At 46.7% G+C, this 25,825-nt stretch overlaps 1 protein-coding gene and 1 pseudogene across 6 annotated transcripts in view; one reads left to right on the forward strand and one right to left on the reverse strand.

Annotated features, from left to right (window-relative positions):
• ARAP1 (ArfGAP with RhoGAP domain, ankyrin repeat and PH domain 1) overlaps nucleotides 1-25,825 on the reverse strand; it is a 2,533,956-nt gene that overhangs the window by 2,371,960 nt on the left and 136,171 nt on the right. The gene's annotated exons all lie outside the window — the stretch shown is intronic.
• LOC138527898 (cold-inducible RNA-binding protein B-like) lies at nucleotides 8,935-9,401 on the forward strand (annotated as a pseudogene).

The raw sequence follows: 25,825 nt of genomic DNA on the forward strand, positions 1-25,825 counted from the left end.
TCTCCCTAGATGCAAGATATGGCTAGCTTAACACAGTCTAACTAGATGCAAGATGTGGCTAAGGGGCACGATCTAACTAGATGCAAGATATCGCTAGCTTGACACAGTCTAGCTAGATGCAAGATATGGCTAGCTTAACAGAGTCTATCTAGATGCAAGATATGGCTAGCTTAACACAGTCTATCTAGAGGCAAGATGTGGTTAAGGGGCACAATCTACCTAGATGCAAGATGTGGCTAAGGGGCACGATCTACCTAGATGCCAGATATGGCTAAGGGGCACAATCTACCTAGATGCACAATATGGCTAAGGGGCATAATCTACCTAGATGCAAGATATGGCTAGCTTAACACAGTCTAACTAGATGCAAGATGTGGCTAAGGGGCACGATCTACCTAGATGCAAGATATGACCCAAGGGGCACGATCTACCTAGATGCAAGATATGACCCAAGGGGCACAATCTACCTAGATGCAAGATGTGGCTAAGGGGCACGATCTACCTAGATGCAAGATATGGCCCAAGGGGCACAATCTACCTAGATGCAAGATATGGCTAAGGGGATGCAAGATATGGCCCAAGGGGCACAATCTACCTAGATGCAAGATATGGCTAAGAGGCACAATCTAACTAGATGCAAGATATCGCTAGCCTGACACAGTCTAGCTAGATGCAAGATATGGCGAGCTTAACAAAGTCCATCTATGTGCAAGATGTGGCTAAGGGGCACAATCTACCTAGATGCAAGATATGGCTAAGGGACACAATCTACCTAGATGCAAGATATGGCTAAGGGGCATAATCTATCTAGATGCAAGATATGGCCCAAGGGGCACAATCTACCTAGGTGCAAGATATGGCTGAGGGGCACAATCTAACTAGATGCAAGATATTGCTAGCTTGACACAGTCTAGCTAGATGCAAGATATGGCTAGTTTAACACAGTCCATTTATGTGCTAGATGTGGCTAAGGGGCACAATCTACCTAGATGCAAGATATGGCTAAGGGGCACAATCTGCCTAGATGCAAGATATGGCTAAGGGGCACAATCTAACTAGATGCAATATATGGCTAGCTTAACACAGTCTATCTAGATACAAGATATGGCTAGCTTAACACAGTCTAGCTAGATGCAAGATATGGCGAGCTTAACACAGTCTATCTAGATGCACGATGTGGCTAAGGGGCACGATCTACCTAGATGCAAGATATGGCCCAAGGGGCGCAATCTACCTTTGTGCAAGATATGGCTAAGGGGCACAATCTAACTAGCTGCAATATATGGCTATCTTAACACAGTCTATCTAGATGCAAGATATGGCTAGTTTAACACAGTCTAGCTAGATGCAAGATATGGCAAGCTTAACACAGTCTATCTAGATGCAGGATGTGGCTAAGGGGCACAGTCTAACTAGATGCAAGATATTGCTATCTTAACATAGTCTAGCTAGATGCAAGATATGGCGAGCTTAACACATTCTATCTAGGTTCAAGATGTGGCTAAGGGGCACGATCTACCTAGATGCAAGATATGGTCCAAGGGGCACAATCTACCTAGAGGCAAGATATGGCTAAGGGGCACAATCATCCTAGATGCAAGATATGGCTAGCTTAACAGAGTCTATCTAGATGCAAGATATGGCTAGCTTAACACAGTCTATCTAGATGCAAGATGTGGTTAAGGGACACACTACCTAGATGCAAGATGTGGCTAAGGGGCACGATCTACCTAGATGCAAGATATGGCTAAGGGGCACAATCTACCTAGATGCAAAATATGGCTAAGGGGCATAATCTACCTAGATGCAAGATATGGCTAGCTTAACACAGTCTATCTAGATGCAAGATATGGCTAGCTTAACACAGTCTATCTAGATGCAAGATGTGGTTAAGGGGCACAATCTACCTAGATGCAAGATGTGGCTAAGGGGCACGATCTACCTAGATGCAAGATATGACCCAAGGGGCACGATCTACCTAGATGCAAGATATGACCCAAGGGGCACAATCTACCTAGATGCAAGATGTGGCTAAGGGGCACAATCTACCTAGATGCAAGCTATGGCTAAGAGGCACAATCTAACTAGATGCAAGATATCGCTAGCTTGACACAGTCTAGCTAGATGCAAGATATGGCGAGCTTAACACAGTCCATCTATGTGCAAGATGTGGCTAAGGGGAACGATCTACCTAGATGCAAGATATGGCCCAAGGGACACAATCTATCTAGATGCAAGATATGGCTAAGGGGATGCAAGATATGGCCCAACGGGCACCATCTACCTAGATGCAAGATATGGCTAAGGGGCACAATCTAACCAGATGCAAGATATCGCTAGCTTGACACAGTCTAGGTAGATGCAAGATGTGGCGAGCTTAACACAGTCTAGCTAGATGCATGATGTGGCTAAGGGGCACGATCTACCTAGATGCAAGATATGGCTAAGGGGTGCGATCTACCTAGATGCAAGATATGGTTAAGGGGCACAATCTACCTAGATGCAAGATATGGTTAAGGGGCACAATCTATCTTGATGCAAGATATGGCTAAGGGGATGCAAGATATGGCCCAACGGGCACTATCTACCTAGATGCAAGATATGGCTAAGGGGCACAATCTAACTAGATGCAAGATATTGCTAGCTTGACACAGTCTAGCTAGATGCAAGATATGGCGAGCTTAACACAGTCCATCTATGTGCAAGATGTGGCTAAGGGGCACGATCTACCTAGATGCAAGATATGACCCAAGGGGCACAATATACCTAGATGCAGGATATGGCTAAGGGCACAATCTGCCTAGATGCAAAATATGGCTAGCTTAACAGAGTCTATCTAAATGCAAGATATGGCTGGCTTAACACAGTCTATCTAGATGCAAGATGTGGCTAAGGGGCACGATCTAACTAGATGCAAGATATGGCCCATGGGGCACAATCTACCTAGATGCAATATATGGCTAGCTTAACACAGTCTATTTAGATGCAAGATATGGCTAGCTTAACACAGTCTAGCTAGATGCAAGATATGGCGAGCTTAACACAGTCTATCTAGATGCATGATGTGGCTAAGGGGCACGATCTACCTAGATGCAAGATATGGCTAAGGGGTGCGATCTACCTAGATGCAAGATATGGTTAAGGGGCACAATCTACCTAGATGCAAGATATGGTTAAGGGGCACAATCTACCTAAATGCAGGATATGGCTAAGGGGCAGAGACTAGCTGCAAGACATGGAGAGCTTAACACAGTCTAGCTAGATGCAAGATAATGGCTAAGGGGCACAGTCTATCTAGGTGCAAGATATGGATAGCTTAGCAGTCTTTCTAGATGCAAGATATGACAAAGGGGCATAATCTACCTAGATGCAAGATATGGCTAGCTTAATACACTCTATCTAGGTGCAAGATGTGGCTAAGGAGCACAATCTACCTAGATGGAAGATATGGCTAAGGGGCACAATCTACCTAGATGGAAGATATGACTAAAGGGCACAATCTACCTAGATGCTTAAATGGCAGTAATGTAGCAGTAATTCCGTTATTGACATGTTACCACCGTATTCCCGCACCAATATATTATGAGTTTGGCAGTGGGGTGGAGAATTTGCCTCCAGGAAGAAGCTGGAAGGGAATCTGCCACCTTATCGCCAAATTTCAGCAGAATTACCACAGAGGTACTACCGCCTGAGGTAATTCTGCCAAAATCCCAATGGAGTTCTGTGGACTCCAAAAATGGGGTCTTCCACCACCATACCACCACTAGTAAAACCGTGGTATTTCCACAGGACCAAGTGACAGTAAAGGTAAATGATTTTGGTGGTAGTTCAACAGAATTACCAGCAAACTACTGCCAAACTGATAATGAGGTTCATAGTAATCTCAATGCTATGACCTTCTCCTCCACCTAGTGAATGTACATGGGTTTTCAGTGCCTTGCCTTCTCCTACGAAATGCATGTGGGTTGTACTGCCCCTCCACCCACAATTCACTCGCCCACCCACAAATCATGTGCTTCCACCCACCTCAAAATAATTTGACCTAATTCCATTGCTCTTCCTAGGCCCTATTTTTGATTAGTTTACTATGACCTAATTATTCTACAAATCACTTCACTAACAAGTCGTTCCTGGCTCTTCAAACACCAACGTTAAACTGTTCCGAATTTCTACTTGTTTACCTTTATGTAGGCACAATGTTCAACTTCTGAACCTCGAGAAAAACCTGTAAAGTCGACCTGGATGAACCCCCTCCGAAGCTGTGAGTTTTGCTCAAAGCATCGCACTCGTGTTTACTGACACCTCATGGTGCTATACCTATATGGTGCTATACCTATATCTAAAGAAACCCTCTGCCAACCCCACCTGCCGGCTAACTATCGCCCCATCTCCATCACTCCTTTCCTGGGCAAACTTTTGGCTCTCCCAGCTTAATCTTCACACTGAATCTGTTGGTTGTCTCCATGACCATCAGTCTGGCTTCAAAGCAGCCAGAAGCACGGAAACTGCTCTCCTGAACATCCGTGAAGACCTGCTCTAAAACCTTGATTCTAATCTCCCCTCTGTCCTCATTTTACTTGATCTCTCTTCTGCCTTTGACACAGTCAACCATACCATCCTGCTCAATCGTCTCTGTGATAACCTGGGTATCACCGATCAGGCCCTGGCCTGGCTGACCTCGTTTCTCTCTGATCGACCCTCCCAGGTCCAACTTGGGACTTTCCATTCTCTATCTCAATCTCTACCTGTGGTGTTCCCCAGTGGTCTAACCGCTCTCCCTGGCTGTTCAACCAATAACTGGCACCTCTCGCCCACTGCATTGCCACTTTCTGCTCAAACTTTCAGTGCTATGCGGATGACACTCAGCTCGTTTTCAGGCTCCCCTCTGCTTCCTCTTCTCCTTCTCTCATCTCTGACTGTCTGCTATCTAGGAGTGGTGTGCCACCAACAATCTCTCCCTTAATTCCAGTAAGACAGAGATTCTCCTCATCAGTACAGTTGCACCCTCCTTTCCTGTCACTCTCTGGCCGGCCTCCCTTGGCCCTCTTCCTGCTCCCACCTGTGAGGATAAGAACCTCGGGGTCATCTTCGACTCCATACTATCCTTTTCTCCTCACATCTCTGACGTCTCTAAGGAGTCAAACTACCAACTGCACCTCCTCACAAGTATTCTTCCTTTCCTCTCCTTCCCCCAGAAGCTCACTGTCTCTAGAGCTCTGGTTCTCTCTAGTCTGGATTACTGCAACAGCCTCTTTCTTAATCTGCTTGCCTCTAATATTTGCCCTCTGCAACTCATCCAGAACAGGACTGCAAGACTTGTCCTGGGCCTCGAGCCCAGGGATTGTATCTCTCCAGCACTGAAATCTGTGCATTGGCTCAAAATGGCTGCAAGGATTAAGTTCAAGACTTTTTGCATTGTTCACAATGCCTTCCGGGGCCCGGGTCCTCAATACCTCCAACTCTCTCTTTGTAAATACCTTCCTACTCTAGCTCTTCACTCCTCCACCTCCCTCAGGGTCAGTCGCTTCTCCAAGCAACGAGTCGGTGGTAGATCTCTTTCTTCGGCTGGGGCCTCCCCCTGGAATAGCCTCCTTGCCTCTCTGAAACTGGAGAAGAACCATCTCTGGTTCCGGAAGCACCTCAAGACCTTCCTCTTTGCTTCTGCCTTCTCTCTACCTCTCCCCTGCTGATTTCCTGTCTGATACTGTACTGGTCACCTGGCTACCCTCTGATTTTGGGCACAGGTCCCTACCCGCCCAGTTGCACACCTGCACTGCTTCCCAGCAACCCTTGCACTTGGGTCTGTATCTGTAACCGTACAGTACCCCTACATGCACTTTTAGACACCTGCTGTCTGCACCTGCCACCCGCACTTCTTGTTATTGTTTTGATCCCATGTACAGCACTGCCCCCTCCCCTTTCCCCTGGCGCTTTTCCTCTCCCCTGCACTTGAGCAATCTTAATGTCACCTGGCCTAGTAAGATCGCTGTCTCTATCCTCCCAGTGTTCCCCCTTCCTTGCCTTGTCGCGCCCTGAAACACTTTTGCATAGGTGCGTTACAAATGCCATATCATATGATATATACAGAAAATCTGAAAAGGCATAATGATCCAATTGCCTATAGTCACCACATTGGATATGATGCATAATATCGGGGAGGAGCTAGTAATAAGGAAAGTTCCTACTTTTTCATGTCCGATGACTTATTTCTTATATACATCCTTGATTTGACCGAACAACTGAGCACCATAACATGTATTTTTGGGATGTTAAGGCTGAAAAAAAGTCACTATTATTTTTAATGTTGAACTCGCAATCAAATACATGCATTAACACAATACAAATTATATTTTATTTAAAGGCAGTAAAATATAGTTAGATAATTTCTGTTGAAAAAGAATATACCAAGCAAAGGAATTTCTCAATAGGACAGGAAACACCATTGCCTTAAAACCAAACCCTCAGCTGCTGATGGCAAATGATCTACTGACTTTCATTCATGAAGAGCTGTTGTAAACTTATCGCTTAAAGCTCTCAAAACTATATTAGCTCATGCGTATACACCAAGCAGAATTTTAGTTTTAAATGTGCATTATAGTGACACATTTTCAAAATGATTGCTTATGTCGTTTTACCATGCCGCTTCAATTGGGACACGCGCCATGTCTGCCGCAGTTGGTGCAGGGCCCAGACATTCGCAGAGTGGACCAAAGTGCTGTTTTAAGGTCACGTTTTAAGGATAATATTTTAATCCTTCATTCATTTGATCTGTTTATTGAAACATCACATAACCCGTACTTACACCGTGAACTCTGTATGCGAGTACTGGGATGCTTCTTACTGCTATAAAAATATGAAGTTAGCTAACATTATATGTTGTAGGCAAACCACAGATGCGCGTACCGGTTTATTTGTAAACATGTAATTGGTTCAGCAATGGATTGCCACTTTTTTTACTACAATATCCTTATGTCAAACCCGGAAATAGAGCAATCTCTTTTGATACCATGATATATGTTTGCAAAATGCAATTTGTTTTTATTTTTATAGGGCCGTTAGAGCAAAAGTTCACTGAGATGCTCGTCTTTCAAGTCATGAATTCCTTGTTTTGAAATAGATATTTAAAGTTGCCTCCCAAGTGTGCTTTCATTCAATCCCGTGAAGCCCTTTCTGTTGTGTAGCCAGGAGGGGGTTAGAGTGGGTGAGGAGCCCAAAGCAGAGTCAAATGCACACAGCCTTTGTCATGCAGAACCTGATGGCTGCCGTTCACACCTTAGCCCCTTGGTAGCCATGGTAATGTGAGCTTATCTGCAAGGGAGAGGGCGTGACCATCGCACAAGGCAAATTCAGGTGGGCACAGTGAAAAGGAAATACCTTGCTGGTCAGTTTATATCAAGAAATTGTAAATGTCCAGAGGTCACAGTTTACAGGCGAAAAGTTCACGGAGTTACTTTACATTTTTGAAGATGAAAACGTGCTTTTCAGATTACAGGCGCAGGGAATATTTACATCCACAGGAATGTATCCCCTTTGCTTGTGTGTCCAAGAAAACAGAGTTAAAGCCTATGCGTGCTTTGAGCAATCAGGAACACTGTGACCAAAGCAGAGGTCCTTTGGTAGAACTGTTTTTGTACATGCTCTCCGAGCTATAATGTGGACATACTGCAGATATGGAAACGTGATCAGAAGAATACATACAGCATAGATACATTTAGGTGGGCATTAGAAACTAGCAAACACTATATCAGGATTAAGGTGCATTGATTCAGCTGTGTGTGGTTGAAGCAATGAAACACGTGGAAATGTTGCATTGAATGTCAGAACAGAGCTCCATTGTCATAATAGTGCGCAAATCCAGTGAGAGAGCCCAGTGAAGAAAGGGCTCACTGAAGACATTGCTGTGCAATCTACAGTCAAAGATTTTAATCTTGGCAGGACTGGCTCAGTCTTTCATAATTCCAATATCATTAAAGTGCATACCATTAATTTAGGTAATTATAACTCCTATTATTTCAGCTTATAAAAGGGGGAGAAATCTGGCATAAATAAAACTATGTAATTGTTATTGTTATTGTTATTATGCCCACACTTGGCAAACGTGTTGGGGATACATTAGGACTGAGCTCCACTAACAGAGCTGTCTGTGGATATTAGCACAATAGGTCAGCGATTTCAGGAAGAAACTGGTGGTAATTCTGTAACCACCACTTTTTTGGTCAGCACCGGAAGGGTAGCCTTTTTACCGCACCCCCAAACTACAAGTTTGGCTTGAAGTCTAGGCTATTCCTCGAGCATCATGCTGCAGGTAAATCTGCCACTTAAAGGACAAACATTGGCTAAATTTCTGCTTCCAGAAATTCCACTAATATCCCCATTGAGTCCTACGAAATCCAAAAATGGGGATTAACATTGTGCTTCCACTACTTTTAATCCTGTGATAATCCCACAGGACCAAGTGGCAGTAACGGTAAATGAGTTTGTTGGTAATTTGGCAAATTTAAGGCCAAATTATCACCAAACTCACAATGAAGCCCAATAATAAGCCCAAACTCATAATGAAGTTGTACTTCATGGAAATCCTACATTGCCTTTTACTTTCGAGTGGACCTCATTACGAGGGTGGCGGTAACCCTGTAATACTGTTACTGCTGCCTGATATCCCAGTGCCACTGGGATATCACAAGTGGCTACGGTAACTGTTGTCCTCTAGGACTCCATGGAAATGGGGTCACTGAAGCACTGGCAATGTTGCAAATGGTGCCGGTGCTTCAGTGACAACCATGCTGGTAGGTACCTGAAAACCCGGCAGGTCAGGCCTGTCGGCGGATCCGCGGCACCTACCGGCATTGTTGTAGGGTGGCGGTCTGGAAAGAGTGCCGGTACGTTGCTACTGGTACCCTCATTTCTGGAACGCCATACTTGTAATGAGGCCCAATGTATTCGGATGAAGGCAAGATATTCTTTGAATTACTCCGTTTTGATACAACTGAAAATGACTTGCAGCACTTGGCAAATATGGCGAAATCGATGAGGTTGTTGCAATAAAGAACCGTGAAACACAGAGATCAGAGGGTTTGCATTTCTGTGATGATGAAAAGAATGCATTAAAGGGCATGGACGGCAAGACCCTGGATGGGCGCCAGATCCGAGTGGATCATGGTGGCAAATCGGACGGAAGCCGCGGAGGGTACCGATTAGGTTCTGGAAATGGATTTTCTTGTGGAGGAAGAGGGCGAGGTGATGATAGTTATGGTAGTAGAGGGTATTAATCCAGAAGCAGCAAATATAGAGGTGGTGGATAAGGAGACAGATATGGTAGATCCCAGGACTCTAACAGCAGTGGTGGTCGGAGCAGTGGCGGCTATGGAGGTGGATAGTATAGAGACAGCTATGATAACTAATGCTTGCAATGATAAAAAAAGATCCTGTCTCAAGCTCGTCCATACAATAGCTGTATTTCCAAAGGTTTTTGGAGCTGTGCTGAATCGTTGTTCAGCACCTGTATTTTTTTTACTGCATTGCAACTGGTCTGATCTTGTAAAATATACGTTGTTTATAAAACTTGTTCTACATTTTTGTTGTCCACATTTCTCACCGTTTTAGCATTTTGATAAAAGGTCCACAATGCGAACTGTTTTTAAAAGATGATTTATTTTTATTTATTGTCGTGCAATGTGCCCGAAAATCAAAGACATTTACTTTTGGACTTTACCATTTGAAAAGCGGCAAAAAGGGCAAAGGGCTGATGCAGAAGTGTAGAAGTAGAGCTGTCAATATAATAGTTAGATGATAGTCTGATTGATTGAACAGTATTTTAGAGACCCATCATACCACAACCACATTGGTCACTGCACTTTGAATCACCTCAGTTTTCACGTAGGTACCTCAGGTCATCAGGTGGCATCAAGCAGGTAAATCTATGCGAGTTGAAATTGTGCCCCAAACTTTGGGGAGCCTCTTGTGACTCTGAGGAAGAAGGCTTAGTTCCTTTCCTTAAGTGATCATTGAAGGTTTCAGCTACGCACTGGCTGCTTATTCTGCTGGCCAGAAGCCAATAAAAGTCTCATGATAACCTGCAGCTATAACCCCCTGCCTCCATTGCTTTATCTAAGATTTTCCCATAACATGAAGCTACAAGATGGGGCTGAAGGTATGCTCATATGAAAGCCTAAGTCTCACAAACTAAAAGCTGTGCATTTGCTGGCCAAAGTTGAATCTCCCTAAAGTATTTTGCTCTGCATTCACCTCTATGGTTGGGGGGCAGTGAGTATGCTTGGAGATTAATGAGCTTCAAGGAGGCTCATGGTACGCAACCTCAACCAGGGAAATCACCATTGTAACTGCATTGTAACTGCTTTAGGAAACAATCTAGTCCTTTATATGTTCCACTGAATTCCTTCTTCAAAGACCTCATAACACCAATGGAAAATACGTGTGCCCATTTTCCACTGCCTTTTTCCATTTAAAGGCCTTAAATTATATCAGATCTATAATGTATGTTAACATATGCAGACATGATTTCCCAACTGTTGGCAAGAGGACCCAAACAACTTTTTGAAATGGCCACTTGAACGTTTTCTTTTAGCCCTGCATATCTTTCAGTACATTGCTGTAATCTTTAAAACATGTAATGTCCTGATAAATGTTTCTTTCTAGCACTTTGTTACAGCTCTTGGTACATATGCTGGTTTTATAGAAGTAAATAAAAATAATAGATTGAATTAACTAGTTAACTCATTGGTAAACATTTTATCATTAGCAAAGAATAAAGACTGAGACAGCTCTATCATCATTTGAACCAGTGAATTGCATGTTCACACCAAACCCTCCTGCAGGTACTCAAGCCACCCAACTATGTTATGGAACATACCCATGTAGGCTATCTTGTGAGGAAAGAGGAAACCATCACGTTAGAAGTCAGTTCCGGTTGTGGCCATTTTGCATGATGCACCAATGATTTTAAAAGAGGGAAGATCACTGGCCAGACCATGGCCATTTGCACTGGTCTACCCGCTGAGGTCCATAATCCCCTAGGTATCTCAGGATCCACTTCACTTTGGCCATTTCCAGTGGGCCAGTAGCCATGACCGATGGTCTCAGGTCCACTGGCCACAGCTGTATCCACTGTATTTCACTGGGCGCAGCTGTGTCCATTTAACGTGTTGCTTCAAGTCTTCCTAAAGACCCTTTGCCCCCTGTCTAGTAAATGTGATTTGTGTTTAAATGAGCTTTAAATTAGAGTTCAAGTGACTTTTTCCCCCTCTTCCTATTTTTGTGATAATACCACCAGAGTATGCAGATTCCCACTACAAGCAATGTAACGAGACAAAGTATCAAAATTAAAATGTCTACCCCATCCTCACTGGCACTCACCATGTCACCCCCTCTTTTTTCTTGGTTCCCTACCACAGCCATTATGTTTTCCATCCTTGACCCTCTTCTACTACCCCCTTTCACTTTTTGCGTTTAGCGTGAAGCCCTTTCTTTTCCAAGCACGTCTTGTGATGTTGCCACGTTAATCTTGCGAGATTCCCAGGGTATTCCACCAATAAACCAAAAATGTTCTAGCCCAAATGGGCTCCCAAGCCCACCCGAAGACCACCATTTCACATGTTGTCCTCTTTCCTCCTCCCCACCTTTGAGCAGATGATAATACACCCCTTTTCCTCCTCGGAATAGTATTTTGCGCACTTTTCATTTTCGGCTTCCCCCGTATTATCATGGTAAGCGCTTGCACTACTGTAGCTTTCTGTTATATACTTGATACATTATTTTGATTGCAAATGTTGCTGCCATTTCATTAAGAATACCAGCTGCCCATGAGGAGTAGATGTGCATTTCTGCTAAGTTCAAGGACTGGTGTTCTTTACATTTGAAAGTTAATTTCGCCTAAAAAGAATGTATCATTTGCTGCATTCATAGTTTTGTAATCCACTTTGTGTCACAGGAGGAAAAGATGACATCTTGCAGTTTTCCCCAGCCATTACACTCTCTGGGCACTAGAAGGCAGGTCTAAAATGGCTGTTGTGCTGTTGTGGGCTCACCCAGAGCCTATACCTAAACACATGGTGTGTGGTTACAGCTGGTTTAGACTTGCTTACAACCCCAGGCATCCCCAATCTACATCCTTTGTGGATAGGTCAGCATGTGTGCAATTTGGGGGTGGGGCAGCCTGATTGGCTGGCTGACTAAAATCTTTGTGCGCTGCCCTGGGCTGGTGTTTTTGGGTAGCATTGACTGCCCTTGTGTGAAAGGGGATATCAATGGCAAACCGCAGGTAATCCTCATATTCCACCTGAACTCTGAAGTCTTCTCAAGAAGATGGGGTGTTGCTGCTGCTGAGAATCTGTCATCATACTGGCTTGAGCCTGGTTCCTTTGCAGGGCTGTCATATTGGGCTATTTCCCCACACAATCCTGAATGGCTGGCTGGCAAAACCTTTGTGTGCTTCCCTGGTGTGTGGTTTGTGGGCTTGATTGTCTGGCCGCTGTGTGGAAGGGGATATAAAGGGCAAACTCCAGCTAACTCGAAAATTCATACCTGAACTCTGGCAGGCTTCTGATGAAGGACTGCTGCTTCCGAACTGGAATAGCCATACTTATTTGACCCTGGTTCCTTTGCAGGGTTATCAGATTGGGCTATTTCCCACACAATCAGTCTTCTCCAATTCCTATTGTATATTAGCGTATTCAGGCTGCCCAGTTTATTTTTTATGTACTGCTTTTATCCATAGATGAAATATTTCCCACATTACAATAATAAAGTCAACAACACTTTGATAACCACATTTCGGATGAAAGTATAAAACAGGGGACTTGGGAAACGTTTTCACTCAGGTGAGATTGTTGGGGAGTGCATGGACCGGTGTGTGGGTGGAGGACTGGGAACTGGTGCAATAGGGACATGTTCTTTGATCCAAGGATCAGCCACTTAAAATGATGAAGCTGGAATTTAAGCCCAGTCTGCAATGCAGAAGAGTTCTTATCCGGCCTACTTGGTAGAAATATGTAATAATGTATGGTTATCAATAGTACTTGGTTTGAGAAAGATGAGGTGAGGAGTACAGTATTCAAATTATGGTACAGCAAACCTGGAAAATGTTGAAAACCATAAAGAAATATGTTAATCAAAAGGAGTGAGATCATTGCTTCATTTACTTGAATGGAAGAGTCCGACAAGGTAAAATAATGTGAGCATAAAACATGCCTTTGGGCTTTGCTAAAATGTAGCAATTAATCCCCAGTGCCGGTGAGTACATGGGCTGGTAATGGCCCGATCATTCGTGCCTGAGGGCTGTGGGCTGTTACCGGACATGTACTCACCCCCCACTGAGGCGTGAAAGCTATTCGCATCTCGGTGGGAGCAAATCGTTATTTTTTGTTGTTTTGTTAGGAGATGGGTGCCGCGCATAATTGAGCAAGCCCAATCTTCTGAGGATGAAGAAAAAAAGATGGCCATCGCCATGGGCATAGGAACGTAGTCCATTTTCCATTTCCATGGCAGCCGTGGGTGAGAGGAGCGCAGAGACCCGAGGGAGGGTGCAGAATCTCTTTAGGGGTGCGGCGTGGGGACGTGGGCAGGCAACAGGGAGCCACAATCAAGATGGCACCACCCGGCGATGGGCCTCGGGTGGCTGGAAAGAGCGGGCGCTTCACACTTATCGCCAGGTCTTCCAGCCACCTGATTAGCTGAGCATTCTTCCCCACGTGCACTTTCAATACTTAAAGATATATACCATAAATATATTTCCCCAGAGTCTTCTTAGGTGGCTGTACTTACTGCCCCGAAGAACCTTTCCAAGGATAAGTCTGGCTTATCAGACAAATATGGATTCAATGTTGGAGCTGGCATAATTGATAGTCTGTCGAGGAGTGGTAAATGTACTTCTGTTTATCCATGGGTCAGACATATTTGCGTTAAAAAAGGAGACTTGGCTGAAATAATGTATGAAATGCACCTACCCACTCAGCCTGAAGAGATCAAAGTGTTAGAGAAGGCAGAGAAAGGGATAGCCATCTTTGGGACATCATGTTAACTGCAGAGGTCCTCTAGAAAACTGATGCAGGGTGAGATTCCAGTCCAAAGTAACCTCATTTAACTTCCCCCTGTTGGACTAGCCCTTGAGCCTGGTGGCAATAAGAACTCCCCATAGAACCCAGATTTGATGCAGCCCAAAGAGAAGAACCTTCACTACAAGCCACTTTTGATGCTAAAATGTCTGCAGAAGAGGTTAGATATTAAACTGGGTCCCATTTTAAGGAACAGATACCAGAACCTATATCGCCTGATGAATAATGTTAGTGGAGATGGCCAAACTAGATTCCAGGTCTTGGTACATACTCCCTTCCGGAAAAGTGTCATAGGTCTGGCCACTCACACCTTTTGTCTCACCATCAAGGTTTGACCATGACCCAGTTGCATACATTAAGCAGGTTTTTCTGACCAGGTATCCATCAACAGATTCAGAATTACTGTCTAGAATGCATGGTCTGCCAAAAGACATATAGGAATTTTGTGGCAAATGCAACCTTCTAAACCCTCCCAACATTGAAGGGCCCTTTTCTAGTTCCAGTTTTCTCCTTCCAAGACCAGGAACCACTGTAGCTTGGTTTTATTGGATTATGCTAGCTAATACCCAAGGCATTCACCACACAGGATATCTTAAATCATCACATTCCATATTTTACTCTGATGCAGTTTCAAAGCAAGAATTCTTATAGATTTAGGTAATCCTTTTTTTAAAAAATTTGGAGCGATAGAAAGACAATGCTGCAAATATACATGCTCCCGATTCAGTCTATAATCTCCAGACCGATGGCTTAGGAGAGCACTTTAACCAGGCACTGAAGAACCTATTCTGGAAATTTGTCTCACCAGCTGCATAGAACTGTCAAAAATGACTCCTGGGGGCTTTCTTTGCTGAATGGAAAACAAACCAATAGACCAATAGTCCAACAGGCCATCTACAAGGGCTCTCCCCCTTTTAGATGATCTACTGGAGGCAGCCCAGAGACAGCCTGGATATTGTAAAAAAAAGTCTGGGAGGGCTGGAATTGTTCGGAAGTTGAAGCATCAGAGTTTGTGCATGACACTGAAGAGAAACTACAGCTGATCTGTAATTTGTCCAAATAACAAAAGCAGATCAGTCAAGAGAAACATACATGATTGATGACTTAGGGACCAAATACTGGAGGATCAAGATGAGTGACATGATGCTGTTCTTGCTCGTACCTTCAGAAAAACTGACATATCAATGGCATGTACTGTACAGGTTTGCACACGTTCTCAGACATCTCAGTTAACATTTGCAGCAGGAATATAGATGAAAAACCACAGAGGTATATCATGAACATTGGCTTAATGCTGAACAGGCGGAAACCTGAGGAATGAGGGATAATTGTTTATCTTGCGTAAGAAGAGAGGGAGTAGAGCTCAAAGTTAATAGTGAGGAGCCTAACTCCCAATCAGAATCAAGACATGCAAACCTATCTGCCGCACCCATCTAATACCTTTGTAGATTGGTTAGGCCATGCTGCAGTCTTTGTACACGGGATCGAGATGTCACCAGGGAAAAACATCAGGCAGCATGCCTATTTCCTTCCCACGTCAAGTTGGAAGACCGTGCAGGAGAATGTGAAGGAAATGTGGGAACTCATTATAATCAAAGCCATTAGGCTTCCCCCATTGTCCAGGTATCAAATCCTGATGGGAGCTGGTGATTTTGTTTAGACTTCAGGAAGAATGTCATACAATCAAAAAACTGTTAAATGATCAAGAGGAATGGACCAGCCTAGTACATCTCCACCCTTGATTTAACAAAGGGGTATTGCGAGATTCCTTTGGTTCAGGAAGATCAAGAGAAAATAGATTTTGTATGTATGGGATTTATGTGCATAAGCCTAGCGGGGTATCAACGGAATGCTTATAATAGTGGATACCTCCAGGGGGTTTCAAGTAGAGGTGCAGGGACGCACATGAGCTTGGTTGTGGAGTAGCAGGAGAAGGGGAATCGATGTCCGTTAGTGGATAATGAAGATTGCATGCAGCAATCAATGATTGGTGAGATGTTTTTTATAGATATGGGTCTTCTGGTCTTTCCTGAAGTGGTGGATAGAAGTTGTTGGTCTTATATGCATTGGTACCTTGTTCCTGAGATATGGTATGTAGCATGCAAATGCCTGTGTTATGTATTTGTTCTCCTGTTGCAGTGCTTTGTTTCCTGGCTTGAAAAGTTGTAGCTCTGGAGATGGTAAGTGTTTCAACCACTTAGAGTGGTGTTTCGGTTGTTACTGCTTTGTAGGAGATGCAGCCGCCCTGAACAAGATGTGTATTTTAGGGTAATCAGTGCAGCTCCTTGAGAAGAGGGTGATAATGTTGAATTTTCTTAGTCCTGTGATGAGGTGTGCTTGAGTGTGCTGGATGACTTTCAAAGGGTGGCAAACCAGAAGAAAGACTCAGACCAATGACTGACATGTTTCAAAGGTGTTTATTGAAAGTGAAAGCAAAACTCCTAGCTTGCCCTATTTCTAAGAGAGAGGTTCCCTACCTAGAAACTAAAACTAATGGTGCTCATGAATAAAAAACAGTCTTTAGTCCAAAATCCTATACAACTAATCTAGTCCTACCACTTTTGAAAAACTTCACTAAAAGAGGGACGGAGAAATGGCCTCTTTCTTTGGCTTCTGCATAGCCCAATCACTTGGATGGCTTGTCATTAGTTTCAAAGTTCGTCAATTTGATCAATAAGATAAGACAATTCACAACTTTCCCACACACTTTGCTGGTCCAGAGAAAGTATCTTTCATATGGCTCCCTCTTAACACAGTTCTCTTTGTAACAAGCATGTGGTTCTTTGACAGACTTGCTTTCTCTCAATCACTGTAAGTCTCATAGGGCGCATGCCCACTTGGGTTTCTCAGGGACCCGTAACCTTGTCTACTTTCCCAGCCTTGATGCAAAGTGTTGGTACCTTTTTCAACCTGTTTCACATAAGGTATTTGCCAATTCGGGTTTCTCAGGCTCCCGTAACCTGTTTGGCTTTCCCAGCCTTGCTTTGCAGTGTCCATACCACTAAGCAGTAACCCTGCTCTGGAAGCATTAACATCCTGTTTGCTGCAGCTATGGTCCACTTGGTGCAGAACTCAGGGACCTGAGCTTCCTTCGGCGATCTGGTCTCGGTGTCAGTTGCTGGGCCCCAAGCCCTCCACGACTTCCTCGTGTTTGCACCATCAGAAGAAATGGTTGCTTCTCCGTCTCTGCTTCTTCTCCGACCTTGGCTTATCGGTCAGTCGGGACGCCAGCCTTCTGGCATCCAGGTAGCATTTTGCTTGCCTTCCATGCTACCACCGGCTGCACGGTCTTAGTGTGGCTTCACCTCTCAAGGACATCGATTTGTCAGAGGCTCACCTCTGCGTAGGGATCTTCCTCCTCCAATGGAGTCTCCATACGTGTTTAGTCCTGTTCTTATACACGTCACCAAAACCAACAGAATAGGGTCTATCATCTTTGCTCATGGCAATTACCCGACTGTAGCCAACAGTCGAAGAGGGGTTTTTGTCGGTCACTGGGATCACAGGAGATGATAGAGTTTTCTACACCCATATAAGCAGACAGGTTGTTACGGACTAGGAGTTCCTTATCGGAATGGGATTTCTTGTCCTCAAGAGGGGAGCCACTTGCCCAGACCTCTAGGGTGGGTCTTGCTTGGTGAGCTCACCTCCCTAGCCTCAAAGGGGGTGGTTCCCATCTAGGGAGAAGGGACTAATTGTCCAGATTCGTCACAGGGGCCAAGGTGGCATCTGGGACTCCTGCGCCTAGTGCGCTACCAATGTCACTGTGGGAGATGACCAGGTATTGGTCAACTGTTCTGAAACTTGGAGATGGGATGAAAGGCTTGACTTTGCAGCGGAGCACATGCTGGCACTGTGTTGCTTGAGTATTCTTGTTGATACGTTTTTTCGAATGAGAGGTCACAGTCAATGGTAAACCTGAGAGAGTTTGCACTGAGTGAGAGTTGTGGCAGGAATATAGCATGTCGGTCAGCTAATTCTAGACTTGGACAAGCATGGTGGGGTTTCCTAGGAGAATTCATTTGGTTTTTGTTAGGTGGAGCTTTGTAAAGGTGCTTGACATCCAGGCTTCTATGCGGATCAGAGAGAGATTTAATCTATCAATGTTGTTAATGTAAGTGATCTTTAGGTAAAACTATGTGTCATTTGTCTATTGGTGTATCTTGAGTAGGCATTGGCAAGGAGCTTCCCCAGAGATTCCATGTAGAGGTTGAAGAGGACAGGTGACAACCTTTGTCACACCAATGAGACTATAACAGTTCACTGTGTTCCCTTTTGGGTTACCGGGGATTCCTGCTACCTTCCAATGCATGATGGGCACAGGCCACCAGCTGGCCACATCAAGCTTTTGCAAGACCCTACATGGACATCCGTTGTCCATAGTCGCATCTGGGCAGACTACATGAGACCTTTATATTCTGCCGCCAAGAGGCTCAGGTGGGTGGACTGAAGACCAACCTGATAGAATGTCATCTTGCGCTCTCCTGAGTGAAGTACTTGGGATTCCAAGTGGGGAAGAGTACAATTCAGCCACAAGAAGAATAAGTCAAAAGCATGTACAGTATCCTGTTTCTCACAAGGACGAGTAACTGATAACTTACTTGGACATAGTCTGCTACTACAACTAGTTCATCCGAACTTTACAAGCATTGCAGCACCTCTGATTCCTCAACTGAAAGGAACAACATTGGACTGCCACCAGTGGTCTAAGAGTATTGAGGAGGCCTTTAGGCTGTTGAAGAACCCCCCCTTTTAATCATGCCCAACTTCAACTACCCATTTTCCCTGCAAGCGGATGTGACTAGGGTCAGTTTGGGGGACTGAACTGTATCAGATCAGGAATGGGGTAGAACAACATATTCTTTTTATAAATCTAAAGCTGCAACCATGAGAGAAAAACTATGCCACCATCAACCTAGCTATTAAATGTCGCGCCTTGAAACACTTGTCTATAGGCACGTTATAAATGCCATATCATATCACATCATAAATAGTAAAATATTACCTGAACAGGTGCGAGTTTACTTTGTGTACAGTCTATACTCCATTAGCCTCCCTATCAAGAACTAAGGTCACCAACCCTAGAGTGATGAGGCGACTCCTTGCCCTTTACCCATATTACATTTCAGTGGTACACTGGGATGCTAGACTACAAACCAATGTAGACTATTGGAGTAGATACCCCACAGCATATCCGTAGTGATGTAAAGCAAAGAGATGTGACAAAGTCCCCTGCCTGGCTCTAGGGGTATGGAGGATCCATTGGTCACTGTGTCCCCAATACATGGCAAAAAAGACCCTCTGGGGCTCATTACGATTTTGCTGTTATTCCAGTGGTAACTGTGCGGTACCAGAATACCGGCAAACAGAATTACTGATACCGCCACTTGGTCAGGTAGTATTACCACTGGCGGTATTACCTTCAGCAGTAATACAGGCAGATTACAAGTGGTGGTTTGTCAGTGTAAATGTCAACTTCCCTTTCTTAGTCCCCAGATCCACTGAGCTCACCCTCCTCACCCTAGTCCGAGGATTTGGTGTCCAGCTCCTTTTTCAACGATCTCCTTCGGGAGTTGAAGTCTCTCTTTTCTTTTGATGAGGAGTGGTCTACCCCGGTAAGAAGCCACCGTTATTGTTGCCTTTCAACAGCAGCAATGTGGCCCCCTTTCCAGGATAGCCGGAATGGGGAAAAAGCGTTATGAGGCACAAAAAACCCCAGAGAGATGTAAGCCAGAGTGTAGTAGGGATCGTAGCAGTAATCCCCAGATAGTAGTTGTCACCGGAACTGATGGCGAGCACAATGTGAAGGCTCTACCCCTTGTATTGGACAGAGAGCAGTGTAACCCGGTGAAAGGACCAGGGCGCCGTGAAGAGAGCATGACGGAAGATGGCAGAGATAAGATGGAGAATACTCAAAGAAGCAGAAGGCAGCACGGAGCAAAGCGCGTGGTACAGACAGGAACGAAGAAGCAACGGAGTAAAGGAAGAGAAGAAAAAGAGAGAACCATGCTCCAGGCAAGTAGAGCCAGCAATAGGAAAGGAGCAACGCAGCGGCTGGGAGAGAGAGAGAAAGAGAGAGAGAGAGAGAGAGAGAGAGAGAGAGAGAGAGAGACAGAAGCGCCAGAGGGAGGCATGGGGAGAAAGGAAAGAGTTCCGATGTGGAAAGAAGCAAAGGAAAACAACAAAGCACTAGCGTTGAGGTGGCAGAAAAACAAGCACTAATCTGCAGTTGCAACGCATCGGACCGCCGGGAGGGAAGTGAATAAGAACCTCCCGGCGGCCGCCATGATGCAAGAACAACTAGACGTACAATGTGACGTGCAAGTAAACGCGGCAGCACAATCAATGAGGGACCAGCTTCCACTGATGCCAGAGGTGCTATGCACCTGGGTGCTTGACAGTATGCCCCCTCCTATTCTTAGGGCTACCCGGTTTACCATGAGAAGCCCGATGGAATCAGTCAACCAGAATAGGTGCTTTTATAAAGGAAGCCAGATCCCAGAAGTCTTCTGAACGTGGGTAGCCCTTCCAACTGACTAGGTATTCCAATCTGCCTCTGTGATATCGTGAGTCACAGATATGGGATACTTTGAACTCTTCAGAGTAGGCTGGTTGTTTGAATCGGGACTTGGGAATAGTCCTGTTAGCCTGATCAGTTATGACATGTTTGAGAATAAAGGAATGAAAGGCTGGGTGTATTCAGTTGAGACTGTGTGGATGTTTGAGCTTATATGCAACAGGGTTGACTCTTGCCAGGATGGGGACTGGCCCTAAGTAGCGAGGAGATAGTTTAGAAGGCCGGACCGAGCGTGGCATGAATTTGGTAGAGAGACATACTTGATCGCCCACCTTCCAGTCAGGACCTCTGCTAGGGTGGCGGTCAGCTTGTCGCTTTTAGGCATTACGGCTGTCTTTCAAGTTGCGTATAGCGCTCTTATGTGCCTCAGAGATGTTGGTTAGCATTGTATCCATGACCGGGAGGTTAGATGGAATGAGTGACGGGGGCAATATACTGTGTGTGTGAAGGCCATGAGTACAGTAAAATGGTGTGTGACTGGTTGCCGAATGTTGGAAGTTGTTGTATGTGAACTCTGCCATCGGTAATAATTCGACCCAGTTGTCCTGCTGCTGGTTGGTGTAACATTGAATGTACTGCTCTAGAATGTCTGAGAAACACTCCGGCCATTTCTGTTGCTGACTGAATCTTTCTTAGCTGGGAGAAGTGAGACATCTTTATCAGAGAGTCGATAGTGACCATAATGCAGGTGCAGGACTGAGACATCAGCAGATCCACTATAAGTCAGTAGAAATCAAGCCCCAGGGACGTAATGGAACAGGTTCTTGGTGTAATCGACGAGAGGCTTGGTCATCATGTGCTTACTCTTAGCACAGATCGGACAGGAGAGTGTGTATTCCTTAATCTCTTGTTTCATTCTTGGCCAGTAAAAAGAGCAGCGCACCAGTTCAGTTGTGCCCGATTGGCCCCGATGACCTGCGGTCTTGTTGTCATGACACCAATTCAGAATCATCTGATGCAGGTTTTTTTTTGGTATAAACAATCGGTGATCAAGAAACAATAAACCGTCTCTTTCCTCCAATAGAGAGCACGTCTTGGTGGAAAGGGAAGGCCGCTCCTGTATCGTGGCTTCTCTGACCCTCTGTAAGAACGAGGCCACCTGGGCCACTATGCAATTCCGGGGAAGCAGCCTGTTTGGCTGGTGCTGTGTGGTGGAGTCCATAGTGTGTTTGCAGGAAAGGGTGTCTGCCAACGTGTTCTGGCTACCGGGAAGGTATGTCACTCTAAAGCCATATGGGGTGAAGAAATGAGCCCACAGGGCCTAACGGGAGTTAACACACTCCATGGACTGTAGAACCTGTAGATTCCGATGATCTGTACGTATGAGAAACTGATGTAATCCTCCTTGAAGAAGGTGTCTCCATTCCTCGCATGCTAGTTCCATCGCGTGGTGTGACGAGGTGGTGAAGGACCAGGACAGGACTAAAAAGGAGGCACAGGATAATAAGGCCTTGCATCAGAGACACTCTACAAGCTGGCATTTCTAGACCACATCTGTGGAATGGGGGTGCTGCTGACTCCACCTGCGCATACTCATACTGGCAGAAACGGAGTGCAACAATTATAGAGGCGGAACAGAGAACAGATGTACCTACCGGAAAATGGCACTGCAGAGTAATCGCAGAGTCTCATTGGACAAGCAGGGTGCAGGAACCCCTTAAAATGCATTTATGTAGACCCTGGGATTGCCCCGGTGGTGGGTGAAGAAGGATAAAATGGAACTCTTAAGGTAGAGACGATGGGCCTCATTACGAGGTAGGAGGTAACCATGCCGCTATTAGCGGCATGGCAACCCCCTTACCAGGTCCGGGTTCCTTGAATGAGGAATTACCGGGCCATTCCGACCTTGTAGGGCCCGGTAATTCATCATTCAAGGAACCCGGACCCGGTACATCCCCATTCCCATTCCCATTCAAGCCCCCATAGGGCTCAATGGGAATGGGAATGGGGCCCTTTGTTAGCATCCTCGTCTGCTAGCGGGACCCGCTAAGGACGCCTGGTTTTACCAAGCATACTTAGCAGGTCTCGCGAGCAGACTCGTAATGGGCCGGTAAGGGGTTGACAGCTCCGGCACCTTTACCGGCGCCGTTAACCCCTTACCGCCTACCTCAAAATGAGGTCCTATTTATCAAGAGACTTTGAATTCTTTATGTATTGGTTTCTCATTTTCTGGTAGTGTAAGAAAGTTTGTCAGAGGTGTTGTGTTCTGTCTCTCTGTGCATACACCCTGGTTACCTGAAAGACCTTTGACATTGCTATAATCACAAAGTATCAATTCAGGATAAAAGTGCCACATGGGTATTCCCATTGGCCAAGGCACAGCTGAAATAGAAGAGGGAATTCCAAACACAGAGTTCCTCCCTGGAGGAACCAGGAGTTGTGGAGCCTGCGGTCAGGAGCCGAACAAAGCATTCAAGAACAGGATGCTTACCCATCAGCAGAAACGTTCCAGAGAGCTCTGCCATGGTCAGGCCATGTCTGGAAGCAGGAAGACAAAGCACCAGCTGATCGAGAGAGTTGGAGTGTGTGAGCAAGTGCAGGAAGCCGCTGCTGAGCAGCTGCAAAGCTCGGACGGAGGAGGAGGTCTCTAAACCGGGGTGAGAGACCCAGAAGCAGCCGACACAGACCGGTGAGCCACCAGAGGAGGGTTGGGAAACCAGGTGACTTTCTGGGAACCCCAAGGGTCTATATCACAGTGGACACAGGTCTTGGACCCGCATCCAATAAAGAGTAGCATCCAGAGTCATCTTCTTTGTGGCAGTCCCTGGCAGAGTGGGAGACGAGGGCTGCCTAGATCACGAGCAAGAGACAGAAATCTAAGGGGCCTGGGACCCGAGAGTACTTACCGGCACCGTTGTTTTCAGACCGGCAAAGTACACCTCTAGTGGCAGGTGCCCTCTCACCCGGCAGCTCTGACTTGCCGGGTGGACCAGCACCCGCCCACAGAGTTTCACGGAAGCACCAGTACCGTTATTACCGGTGCCAGTGTTTCCGTGGTCTCCATTCCCATAGAGTCCTATAGGACTCTATGGGAATGGGGAACAACATTTTACCAGCACCTGACTTGCCGGCCACCAGGTTGTAATACAAGTCATGCGCCCGTAACTGTTTATGGGTCCGGCGGCTACATGCCGGTTTTACAGGCACAGTTACCGCCGGACCTGTAATGAGGCCCTATGTCTGTGGGGACTTCAACTGCATCATCACACATCACCTCTGTAAGGAATATACCATACCCATCATCACACACTATGTTGTGACTCAAACATCTCCAACAACTACACCAGCTGTGTCGGGACTCCAATGTCACAATCCTCACACATCAACTCTAGGAGGACTTTGCAATCTCCCACCTCACTCACCCCCTCTGTTGAAACAGACAGGTTAAGTCATAGAATTTCGCAGAAAAGTGTCGCAAGCGGCTGGCGCAGAGTGTCCGCGTGCGATTGTCTGCGCCAGGCACGTGCGCTAAAACCGATTTCCGCGCACAGCGTATTCATGGATTTTAGGCTCCCAAACCAGCCGTGGCGCAGAGTATCGCAGCGACCCTGCAGCAGCGCCAGTAACGCCCCCAAGAACGCCCTCGCGCAAGGAAAAGCCATCAAAATCGCTAAATCATTGCAAAGGGCTGCGCTAACCCTGGACCAGTCTACAGGGCTGCCAAACAAGGAACGCAAAGCGGGTAACGTGCATATCAGGGGTACGCGTGAAGTTATACACGCGATTAGCCAGGGTACGTGTATTACAGGGGTACGCGTGAAGTTTTACACGCGATTAGCCAGGGCACGTGTATCACAGGGGTACGCAGGAATTATCACACGCGATTTGGCTGGGTACGTGTATTACATGGGTACAAGGGAAGTTCTACACGCGATTCGGCTGGGTACGTGTATTACAGGGGTGCGCGGGAATTCTCACATGCGATTTGGCCAGGTACGTGTATTACAGGGGTGCGCGGGAATTATCACACGCGATTTGGCTTGGTACGTGTATTACAGGGGTGCGTGGGAAGTTCTACACGCGATTGGCCAGGGTACGTGTATTACAGGGGTACGTGGGAATTATCACACGCGATTTGGCTGGGTACGTGTATTACAGGGGTACACGGGAAGTTCTACACGCGATTCGGCTGGGTACGTGTATTACAGGGGTGCGCGGGAATTCTCACATGCGATTTGGCCAGGTACGTGTATTACAGGGGTGTGCGGGAATTATCACACGCAATTAGGCTGGGTGGGTCCTCACAGGTGTTCCCTGTACACCCTTCCACGGCCCCTGCAGGCAGCCCACAAAACAGGGGACTACCCTGCACACCTGCTCATGTCCCCCTGCACCCCCACCCCCCAGCAGTGCAGGGGCACCCTCCACCAGGCCCACACCCATGTCTCCCACCACCCCCACCCCCCAGCATCCAGGGGCACCCTCCACCAGGCCCCCACTCATGTCTCCCACCACCCCCACCCCCCCAGCATCCAGGGGCACTCTCCACCAGGCCCCCACCCATGTCTCCCACCACCCCCACCCCCCAGCATCCAGGGGCACCCTCCACCAGGCTCCCACCCATGTCTCCCACCACCCCCACCCCCCAGCCACCAGGGGCACCCTCCACCAGGCCCCCACTCATGTCTCCCACCACCCCCACCCCCCAGCAGTGCAGGGGCACCCTCCACCAGGCCCCCACTCATGTCCCCTATCACCCCCACCCCCCCCGCCACCAGGGGCACCCTTCACAAGGCCCCCACTCATGTCTCCCACCACCCCCACCCCCCACCATCCAGGGGCACCCTCCACCAGGCCCCCACCCATGTCTCCCACCACCCCCACCCCCCAGCCACCAGGGGCACCCTCCACCAGGCCCCCATCCATGTCTCCCACCACCCCCACCCCCCAGCAGCGCAGGGGCACCCACCACCAGGCCCCCACTCATGTCTACCACCACCCCCACCCCCCAGCAGTGCAGGGGCAGCCTCCACCAGGCCCCCACTCATGTCTCCCACCACCCCCACCCCCCAGCAGTGCAGGGGCACCCTCCACCAGGCCCCCACTCATGTCCCCTATCACCCCCACCCCCCAGCCACCAGGGGCAACCTCCACCAGGCCCCCACTCATGTCTCCCACCACCCCCACCCCCCATCATCCAGGGGCAGCCTCCACCAGGCCCCCGCCCATGTCTCCCACC

Source organism: Ambystoma mexicanum, chromosome 7q (genome assembly GCF_040938575.1).
Source record: "Ambystoma mexicanum isolate Mex_15411 chromosome 7q, UKY_AmexF1_1, whole genome shotgun sequence".
NCBI classification, from domain to species: domain Eukaryota; kingdom Metazoa; phylum Chordata; class Amphibia; order Caudata; family Ambystomatidae; genus Ambystoma; species Ambystoma mexicanum.